An 11,554-nucleotide genomic window follows, 5' to 3' on the forward strand; every position below is an offset into this window, starting at 1 on the left:
GAGGCAGTGTCTCCTTTTCCTATAAGTGAAGGTTCATCTCAAGCTTCAATAAATACTACGAAGAATTCTTTGATCAAAGGCAAAGGTGAGAACGGAAAATATATGTCGAAAGAGTAAGCAGTAGCCTTTGCTTACTGTTTGGTGGTACTGTTTCTTTTCCTCATTGCACATTTGTTTTGTGTTTTTAGTATTTTAAAAGAGACTCGCAGCCACCTCTCATATCTTTTTCTGTGTGTTTCTTTTTGCTTCACTGATGTGAAGAAGGAAAGTCATGACAGCATAATTCAGTCTGTTAACATGTATAACCTGAAAACATGGAGATGAGCTAGAGAACGTCTTACGAAGTTAATAATTCAGTGGAGTTCTGTGTAGATAAACAGTTGGCTTGTCTATTCCTTTTAGCCCTGTAGCTTGGGGGAGGATATAGTTCTGTTGTGGATTCATCCCATTCAGCCTGCACAAGCTGTCCCAGGACCACCAGAGATCTTGGATACCTTTGCCTCCCCCACAGCCAAGGGCCCTGCTGGGAGAAGTGCAGTCGAGTTGGCATCGAATGTTTCCCGTGGGTGCTCAGAGCATCTATTGAATGGGTTGTGGGTGAGAGGGAGGAAAAGTTCACTCTGGTAAGCTCAGGCCCAGAGGCGTACAGAGATTTTCCTGTCCACCTCTGGGTTCAGAGGGACAGGAAAGAGCCACAGGGGCTTTGCCTGGGACACTTTTGGATGCTGCTGGCAGGAAGGACCAGGCAGGCAGGGGGAGGGGTGTGAGCAGATGGATGGAAGTGGCCATGGTATGGCCTTCTTTGTGATTTATCCCTCCCTCTCTAACATTTTATAAAAAAGAAAATCAGTTTGGCAAAACCAGATAAGCTGAATGCTCCTAAGTATTGCTGTTTGTTGAGATGACCTGCCGTGGTAGATGGTCCGCGTGGGACGAAACCTGCATAGACTGACAGGCTTGGTGATGTAAATGAGCATCGTTTTTGCCACCAGAAAGTGTCCCCCAGTTCTTTGGGAAATATTAAAGCTGAAAAGTGAGAAATAAAACAATGCCATTTGTGAAATAGTAAAAATGAGCAGCCCTAGGTTTATTTTCAGTCCTGCCTTGGAAACCCTGTAATAATTAAGAGTTTTCTAGAAAACTCTAGAGAGGTGAAAGCCCTGGGTGGAAGGACACGCCCTGCTGTATGCTATGTGACCTCGGAAGATATTCGTGATTCTCTTGATCCTTCTCTGTAAAATGGGGCACACCGCACATCTCCACCCAGGGCACTCCACAGCGCTCAGGATGAAGCCCTCACGTGGCGGGAATTTCAGAAATCTCAGCTGGCAGCAAATTTAGAAGCCCTGAATTATGGATAGCATATTTTCTCTCGGGCCTGAACCCAAAGGCTTTGTGAGGTCAGGACCACACTGGCTGAGTGTGGTCCTGGGTGTGGTCCAGGGTGCTCCAGGGTTGGGGCACACGCTCAGACACATGCAGAGAATGACTGAAAATTTGAAGGGGTCCAGTTAACTCCATGTCCATGCGTTCAGCAGACTATGTCCCGAGCGAAATGCACAGAGAGATGCCGACCAAAGACAGCCCTTGCTTCTGCAGTCACTGGCTATTCTTCTTCTTATATTGTTACTATTTTTAGAAAGAGACGGGATTTCACTATGTTGCCCAGGCTGGTCTTGAACTCCTGGGCTCGAGTGATCCACCCATTTTGGCCTCCCACAGTGCTGGGATTCCAGACGGGAGCCACTGTGCCCAGCGGCTGGTTGTTTTCAGTGTCCTTACCGAAATATAAAAACACTGTTCAGAGTTTCTTTATTTTGTTTTTCCTGGCTTTCCTGTACTTGAACATTTTTTTAAAAGAATTCCATGTTGATTTATCTAGTGTTCTGGGGTGTATCCCTTTTTATAGTTTTTTAAAATGGTAGCTGTAGGTATTTCATTATTTATACACATCCTACATGGTCTAGAGGTGCTGATATTTTGTTAGTTCTAATACAATGTGGTCACCTAAACTCTCTTTTCATACTTTCTCTCCCCCATATTATATTACAGTTTACAATATTGTGTTATAGTTTATAATGTAATTATCACCTTTAATACTTTCTTCACGTACATTGAGAGCATCAGACAACATTGTCATTTTTGCTTCCAACCATGGAATATAATTTAGAAAACTCAAGAGGAGAAGGAGTCTGTTTATTTACCCATAGTTTTTACTTTTGCTGTTGTTCTCACTTTTTTCCTAATATTCCAATATTGCTTCTTTTGTAATTTCCCTTCTGTTTAGGAAACTTCCTCCAGCCGTGCTTTGAGTAACCTGCTGGTGGCAGATTCTCTAAGTGCTCCTTCACCCGAGAATGTCTCTATTTATACCTGTCCATGAGGGACATTTTCCCTGCCATAGACTTTCTGTTGACTCTCCTTTTCTCTCGGTATTTGAGACATGTGTTCACCCTCCTTGGCCTCCCAAATTGCTGGGATTACAGGCGTGAGCCACCGCGCCCGCCCTCATTTGGTTTTTCTTTATTCTTTTGCTAAAATGTTCTAATTTTCCATTTATTCCATGGGAATTCATGCTTGCTGAAGTGTATTTATGATGGTTATGTGAAGATCCTGCTCAGCTAATGACAGCCTCTGACTCATCTCCGTGTTGTCATCCACTGGTTTATTTCTCCTTCCAGTTGTGATTGTCCTAGTTCTTGGTATTTTGAGTGACTTTGGATCGGAGCCTGGACATTTAGGATATCTTATGAGACTCCAAAGCTGCTGGAGTCTTTGTCGGCAGCAGGTGCTCTCTGCTGGGCTGCTGTGTCTGGGCAGGGTGCATGTGGCACTACAGCCGCAGCAGAGCCCTGACCGTGCTGAGTGGCTGCTGTGTCTGGGCAGGGTGCATGTGGCAGAGCCGCAGCAGAGCCCTGACCGTGCTGAGTGGCTGCAGGCACATGGGGTGATGATGACCTTCCCTGGCCCTTCTAGTATCTTCAGGTGGGTGTGGGGTTTCTGCTACACTCAGCTCCCTTGGGCCCTGCTGACCCCAGGGAGGCTGTGGGGAAGCTGGTGCCACTGCCTGCCTCCCACTACTGGCTTTAGGCTTAGTGATGCCACGCGGGGAGGGGCTCCCTCCTCAGTCCGGATGATACTGAGGGGAAAAGTGGACTCAACCTGCCGCCTACCCCGTATCCCTTCTCATGGTAAGGGGCTTGCCAGGGAGGGCACAGGGCAGAGAGAAGCCCCACCTCACACTGCTTTGCTCAGGGTTGTTGCTGCCAGGTGGGGTGGAGTGGGCTCAGCTCCACAATGGACCCACTGTCATTGCCCCGATAGGTGAGGGTGCCGCCTGCGTGTGCACCCTGGGTGGGATGGAGCCAGTTGGTGCTCAGTGCAGCCCGAGGCCCTGGAAGGAGTGGAAATGGTGAGGTGGAAGGTCCACCCCTCATCGGCCCTGCTAAGAGCCCGGGGATGGGCCATGTATATGTCTGATGAGTCTTGCTGCAGGGGTTTCCTGTGGTTGGACTGCTCTGTTCGTGGTCCTCTGGCTGGGGATGGGGTGCATGCATGGTTTTCCTGGAGCTCCTTTTGTGTGTGTCTGTCAGTGGCCCCAGGGTTGGAGCTTCTGCAGAGCCATGTGGAATCCATGAGGGGTGGTAGGAAGCCCAGGAGCTCAGGTCCACATCCTCCCTGGAGCCCGGCTCCCTGGGCACCCTGCCTTCTTCTTCACACCTTGCAGGCTGTTCTTGCACCTGTTGGCTGTGCTGTGTCTGGGATTCTTGGTGGTGAGACACAAGACCGAGGAGGAAGAGGGCAGCCACCTGTGATGGGACTGGAAGTCTCCTCCTAAATATGTGTTGAATATAGAAGTCATTTAAATCCCACCCACTGGTGTCTGGAGGGACCGCTGGTCTGTGATGGGCTCTCCCTGCCAGGCAGTGAGGAGGCATTCTCCTGGGAGCAGGGCTGCTGGGTGCTCCTCTCCACCAAATTGAAATGGAAGAGGGTGTGCTCTCCTACTCACCAGAGGCCTTTTGGTTGACAGCTTGCACCATCTCTACCCCATCTTCATGTAACTCGGAGGCCTGTAGCCCTTGGCATCTGGCTGCAGCCTCCTGACATTAGTTCAACAGAGCACAGACAAATGTACTGAGCTTCAGGTTTATCCTCGCCAGGTCGTGTGATTGGAAGTTGGTCTCTGTTGCTGTGTCATGCGGGTTACTGCAGTATACATTTAATAATCACATTCACAAGCTCCTTCATTTCCAGTCCTCAACACACAAAAGTACTCATTTGGGTAACTTTGAACAATGCACGTTTTCCTTACTTGCGCTTTGGATCACAGGATAAGAGGAGGGAAATGGTAAAACAAAACTCACAAACCAAAGGAAACATTTATCTCTGGGATCAAGGACCCTCCATGGAAGGGGACCTGGCTGTCTGCAGGTTACAGCTGGAAGTTACGGCCTGCTTTGCTGTGGTGGTACCTTCTAGGATTTGGTCTTTGTGGAAGCCTCCATATTAAAACAAAGAAGAGGTGAACGTTCTGGACTTCAGGCCCAAATGGAGAATCTGAGGGGAGGACAAGAATGGGAAATTGCTTTGGAATCTGTTTCCCCAAATCTACTTAACCTTGGGCCAGGGGAATATTGTATATCACAAACTAATTTTGCAAATGACATTTCAAAGATCCCTTTTAACCTAATTTAAGTGCATTCCATTGTGATTCTCTACTAGCTGCTTGTGAATAAAATCTAATTACTGTAGCTAGACAAATTAAAATTCTTCTGGATGGAGCAATCTTCCCTTCCTTCTTTCCTTCCTTCCTGGGAATGCCAAGGAATATTGCTTGATCTTTTAGCAAGCAAAGGCCAAGGTACACAATTATTTTGGAGGGCCTGAAAAGGTTTTCTGTTCTTGTACCTTTCTGTTGAGCTGTATCTGAATTCATGGGGCTGCTGCCTCTGTAACAGCTCTGGAATAGTTGCGATACTACAGGGGCCAGTGATGGTGCCTGCATTTTAACTATGGTGCCATCAAGTGGTCATTAAAAGACATTCTTAATAGATCTGGGCTCTTTAGTCAAGCTCATAGTAGAAATTTCCAAGCCCTTCATTAAGAAATTTATATGTTTGGCCGGGTGTGGTGGCTCATGTCTGTAATCCCAGCACTTTGGAAGGCTGAGGTGGGTGAATCACCTGAGGTCAGGAGTTTGAGACCAGCCTGGACAACATGGCGAAACCCCGTCTCTACTATAAATACAAAATTAGCCAGGCGTGGTGGCAGTCACCTATAATCCCAGCTATTTGGAAGGCTGAGGCAGGAGAATGGCTTGAACCCAGGTGGCAGAGGTTGCAGTGAGCCAAGATTGTGCCATTGCACTCCAGTCTGAGTGACAGAGCGAGATTCCATTTCAAGGAAGGAAGGAGGGGCGGGGAGAGAGAGAGAGGGAGAGAGAAAAGAAAGAAGCNTGTTTAGGAAACTTCCTCCAGCCGTGCTTTGAGTAACCTGCTGGTGGCAGATTCTCTAAGTGCTCCTTCACCCGAGAATGTCTCTATTTATACCTGTCCATGAGGGACATTTTCCCTGCCATAGACTTTCTGTTGACTCTCCTTTTCTCTCGGTATTTGAGACGTGTTCACCCTCCTTGGCCTCCCAAATTGCTGGGATTACAGGCGTGAGCCACCGCGCCCGCCCTCATTTGGTTTTTCTTTATTCTTTTGCTAAAATGTTCTAATTTTCCATTTATTCCATGGGAATTCATGCTTGCTGAAGTGTATTTATGATGGTTATGTGAAGATCCTGCTCAGCTAATGACAGCCTCTGACTCATCTCCGTGTTGTCATCCACTGGTTTATTTCTCCTTCCAGTTGTGATTGTCCTAGTTCTTGGTATTTTGAGTGACTTTGGATCGGAGCCTGGACATTTAGGATATCTTATGAGACTCCAAAGCTGCTGGAGTCTTTGTCGGCAGCAGGTGCTCTCTGCTGGGCTGCTGTGTCTGGGCAGGGTGCATGTGGCACTACAGCCGCAGCAGAGCCCTGACCGTGCTGAGTGGCTGCTGTGTCTGGGCAGGGTGCATGTGGCAGAGCCGCAGCAGAGCCCTGACCGTGCTGAGTGGCTGCAGGCACATGGGGTGATGATGACCTTCCCTGGCCCTTCTAGTATCTTCAGGTGGGTGTGGGGTTTCTGCTACACTCAGCTCCCTTGGGCCCTGCTGACCCCAGGGAGGCTGTGGGGAAGCTGGTGCCACTGCCTGCCTCCCACTACTGGCTTTAGGCTTAGTGATGCCACGCGGGGAGGGGGCTCCCTCCTCAGTCCGGATGATACTGAGGGGAAAAAGTGGACTCAACCTGCCGCCTACCCCGTATCCCTTCTCATGGTAAGGGGCTTGCCAGGGAGGGCACAGGGCAGAGAGAAGCCCCACCTCACACTGCTTTGCTCAGGGTTGTTGCTGCCAGGTGGGGTGGAGTGGGCTCAGCTCCACAATGGACCCACTGTCATTGCCCCGATAGGTGAGGGTGCCGCCTGCGTGTGCACCCTGGGTGGGATGGAGCCAGTTGGTGCTCAGTGCAGCCCGAGGCCCTGGAAGGAGTGGAAATGGTGAGGTGGAAGGTCCACCCCTCATCGGCCCTGCTAAGAGCCCGGGGATGGGCCATGTATATGTCTGATGAGTCTTGCTGCAGGGGTTTCCTGTGGTTGGACTGCTCTGTTCGTGGTCCTCTGGCTGGGGGATGGGGGTGCATGCATGGTTTTCCTGGAGCTCCTTTTGTGTGTGTCTGTCAGTGGCCCCAGGGTTGGAGCTTCTGCAGAGCCATGTGGAATCCATGAGGGGTGGTAGGAAGCCCAGGAGCTCAGGTCCACATCCTCCCTGGAGCCCGGCTCCCTGGGCACCCTGCCTTCTTCTTCACACCTTGCAGGCTGTTCTTGCACCTGTTGGCTGTGCTGTGTCTGGGATTCTTGGTGGTGAGACACAAGACCGAGGAGGAAGAGGGCAGCCACCTGTGATGGGACTGGAAGTCTCCTCCTAAATATGTGTTGAATATAGAAGTCATTTAAATCCCACCCACTGGTGTCTGGAGGGACCGCTGGTCTGTGATGGGCTCTCCCTGCCAGGCAGTGAGGAGGCATTCTCCTGGGAGCAGGGCTGCTGGGTGCTCCTCTCCACCAAATTGAAATGGAAGAGGGTGTGCTCTCCTACTCACCAGAGGCCTTTTTGGTTGACAGCTTGCACCATCTCTACCCCATCTTCATGTAACTCGGAGGCCTGTAGCCCTTGGCATCTGGCTGCAGCCTCCTGACATTAGTTCAACAGAGCACAGACAAATGTACTGAGCTTCAGGTTTATCCTCGCCAGGTCGTGTGATTGGAAGTTGGTCTCTGTTGCTGTGTCATGCGGGTTACTGCAGTATACATTTAATAATCACATTCACAAGCTCCTTCATTTCCAGTCCTCAACACACAAAAGTACTCATTTGGGTAACTTTGAACAATGCACGTTTTCCTTACTTGCGCTTTGGATCACAGGATAAGAGGAGGGAAATGGTAAAAACAAAAACTCACAAACCAAAGGAAACATTTATCTCTGGGATCAAGGACCCTCCATGGAAGGGGGACCTGGCTGTCTGCAGGTTACAGCTGGAAGTTACGGCCTGCTTTGCTGTGGTGGTACCTTCTAGGATTTGGTCTTTGTGGAAGCCTCCATATTAAAACAAAGAAGAGGTGAACGTTCTGGACTTCAGGCCCAAATGGAGAATCTGAGGGGAGGACAAGAATGGGAAATTGCTTTGGAATCTGTTTCCCCAAATCTACTTAACCTTGGGCCAGGGGAATATTGTATATCACAAACTAATTTTGCAAATGACATTTCAAAGATCCCTTTTTAACCTAATTTAAGTGCATTCCATTGTGATTCTCTACTAGCTGCTTGTGAATAAAAATCTAATTACTGTAGCTAGACAAATTAAAATTCTTCTGGATGGAGCAATCTTCCCTTCCTTCTTTCCTTCCTTCCTGGGAATGCCAAGGAATATTGCTTGATCTTTTAGCAAGCAAAGGCCAAGGTACACAATTATTTTGGAGGGCCTGAAAAAGGTTTTCTGTTCTTGTACCTTTCTGTTGAGCTGTATCTGAATTCATGGGGCTGCTGCCTCTGTAACAGCTCTGGAATAGTTGCGATACTACAGGGGCCAGTGATGGTGCCTGCATTTTAACTATGGTGCCATCAAGTGGTCATTAAAAGACATTCTTAATAGATCTGGGCTCTTTAGTCAAGCTCATAGTAGAAATTTCCAAGCCCTTCATTAAGAAATTTATATGTTTGGCCGGGTGTGGTGGCTCATGTCTGTAATCCCAGCACTTTGGAAGGCTGAGGTGGGTGAATCACCTGAGGTCAGGAGTTTGAGACCAGCCTGGACAACATGGCGAAACCCCGTCTCTACTATAAATACAAAATTAGCCAGGCGTGGTGGCAGTCACCTATAATCCCAGCTATTTGGAAGGCTGAGGCAGGAGAATGGCTTGAACCCAGGTGGCAGAGGTTGCAGTGAGCCAAGATTGTGCCATTGCACTCCAGTCTGAGTGACAGAGCGAGATTCCATTTCAAGGAAGGAAGGAGGGGGCGGGGGAGAGAGAGAGAGGGAGAGAGAAAAAGAAAGAAGCAAAGAAAGGGAGGGAGGGAGAGAGGGAGGGAGGCCAGGAGGCCTTTAACATCCATATAAAAATCTAGCCAGAGTTTCTTTTCTCCACCTCACTGTATGGCTTCTTTGCTGTTTGTTTCCTTCCCTCAGGTACCATATTTTCTTATGACTGTCTGTTGGCTCGGCCCAGTCATTAATTGTTTGCCTCAGCGTCTTGCTCTACTTTTCTTAGTCCTTATTATTTGGTTTACTCAAATTCTTGGTACCTTGCTGATGGAAAAAACATGAGGAAAGGTTCCAAGACCTCAAGTTTAATTTAGCTCAAAAGTGAAGAGGTTGTTGTGTGTTTCCTGTTAAAGGAATAGTCACGTTGACGTCCTCTGTCCTCACATATGACTTCTACAGAGATTGAAAGGCTGGGCATGGTGGCTGATGCTTGTAATCCCATCACTTTGGGAGGCTGAGGTGGGCAGATTGTTTGAGGTCAGGAGTTTGAGACCAGCCTGGCCGACATGGCGAAACCCTGTCTCTACTAAAAATTAAAAAATTAGCTGGGGGTGGTGGCATGTACCTGTAGTCCCAGCTACTCAAGAGACTGAGACACAAGAATTGCTTGAACCCAGGAGGTAGAGGTTGCAGTGAGCTGAGATACACCACTCCAGCCTGGGAGACAGAGCGAGACCTCATCTCAAAAAAAAAAAAAGAAGATTCAATCATCTGTCTTTCAAGTTTGTCCTCCAAACTAATTGTAAGATTAGTATTTGAAAGGCAATAGAAAATCAGACTGAATTTTCAAATACGTAAAAAGGAGTTGTTCCCATTGTTTATGTAAGTGTGAAAGTGCCATAAAGGTAAATGTCACGGTGGAAAACAGTCCAGAGGCTACACGAGAACAAGGCCTCCTGCTTGGCGAGCCTCACTCCCACATGTCGAACTTTTCAGGTTAGTTGCTGTGATGATTTCTTGTATTTCCAGACGCTTCCCAGACATACACAAAGATAGTTATGTAATAATTTCTTCTTCCTCCTTTTTAAAAAATTCAAGGCATCAAATTGTGTGCTCTCTTCTGCAACTTGGTTTCTTAACATATTTCTTGGAAATCTTTGTAAGCTGTTATTATAGTTCTACTTCATTCTATTGTAATTATTTAAAAGTATTGAAATTAAAATACTTGGTAAAAATAAACATGCACTTGGGAACAGAGAGTCACAGTCACGCCACGCCTCCTCAACAACCTACTGGTAACCAGAGGCCGTTGCTTCGAGCTCTTTCTGTTTTCAATTCTATTGGTAGGAACCTGCAAAACTCTAGCTAATACATTTATAACTTTTTATTTTAATCTGCAGCTTCAGACAATACTTATTAATTCTTTTATATGAAAGATGAATATTTAGCTTGCTTACACTTTTCATATCCTAATATCGGATTACATTTCTTTATTAATTAATATTTTAACTTAAAATATTCTTTATTATTTTATGTTCCATCAGTTTTTTTGTTGTTGTTGTTGTTGTTGTCATTGTTGTTGTTGAGATGGAGTCTCACTCCATCACCCAGGCTGGAGTGCACTGGCACAATCTCGGCCCACTGCAACCTCCGCCTCCCAGGTTCAAGGGATTCTTCTGCCTCAGCTGCCTGAGTAGTGGGACTACAGGCATGCGCCACCACACCTAGCTAATTTTTGTATTTTTTGTAGAGATGGGGTTTTACCATGTTGGCCAGGTTGGTCTCGAACTCCTGACCTCAGGTGATCCACCCACCTGGGCCTCCCAAAGGGCTGGGATTATAGGCATGAGCCACCATGCCCAGCCCCGTCAGTTTTTTATAACAGCTGTTTTGAGGTATAGTTGGCATAACATAAAATTCACCCTTTTAAAGGTTACAATTCAGTAGTGTTTAGTTTATTCACAGAGTTGTGCAACCATCACCACTACCCATTTCCAGGACATTTTCACTATCCCTGAAAGAAACTGTGTACCTGAGACTTCTCTCTTCAACCCCCCTTGCCCACCCTCTGGCAACCAATAATCATCTTTCTATCTCTCTGGATTGGCTTATTCTAGACATTTTTATGTAAACAAAATCATTCTGTATGTGGTGTTTTGTGCTTTCAGGTTCATTATGTTGCATGTTTCAGTGCTTCATTTCCCTTTATTGCCAAACAATATTCCATTTTATAAGTATACAATATTTTGTTGATGCCTTCATCAGTTAATAGCTACTTGGTGATTTCCATTTTGGGGTATTTTGAATAATGCTGGTATAAATATTAATGTATAGGTTTTGTTTGGACATATGTTTTCAATTCTCAGTATACATAAGAGTAGAATTGCTGGGTCGTGTGGAAACTCTGTATTTAACCTTTTGAATTAAACTTGAATCACCAAAACAGTTTGGAAAACTGTGAAACTCTCTTCCAAAATGGCTGCACCATTTTACCTTCTGACCACAGCGTATGAAGGGTTCAGTTTCTCCACATCTTTGTCAATGCTTGCCCTCTGCCTTTTTGACTGTAGCCATCCAAGAGTGTGAAATGGTGCCTCACTGTGGTTTTAATATGCGGTTCCCTGATGGCTAATGACATTGAGCTTCTTTTTATGCCATTATTGGCTTTTTTGTATTTTCTTTGAAGAAATGCCTATTTATAACTTTTCCCTATTTTAAAAATTGTGGTGCCATATTATTGTTAATTTGTAGGAGTTCTTTATTCTCCATACTTGGTATTTATCAGACATACAATTTGCAAATATTTTCTCCCATTAAATGAGTTATTTTTCACTTTCTTGGTGTTATCCTTTAAAGCAAAAGTGTTTTTAATCTTGATACAGTTAAGTTTATCTAATTTTTTCCTTTGTTGTCATTTCTAAGAAACCATTGACTAATACAAGATCATTAAGATTTATTTATCCCTTTGTTTTCTGCTAATA

Source organism: Rhinopithecus bieti, unplaced genomic scaffold (assembly GCF_001698545.2).
Source record: "Rhinopithecus bieti isolate Rb0 unplaced genomic scaffold, ASM169854v2 scaffold_84002, whole genome shotgun sequence".
Lineage (NCBI taxonomy): Eukaryota > Metazoa > Chordata > Mammalia > Primates > Cercopithecidae > Rhinopithecus > Rhinopithecus bieti.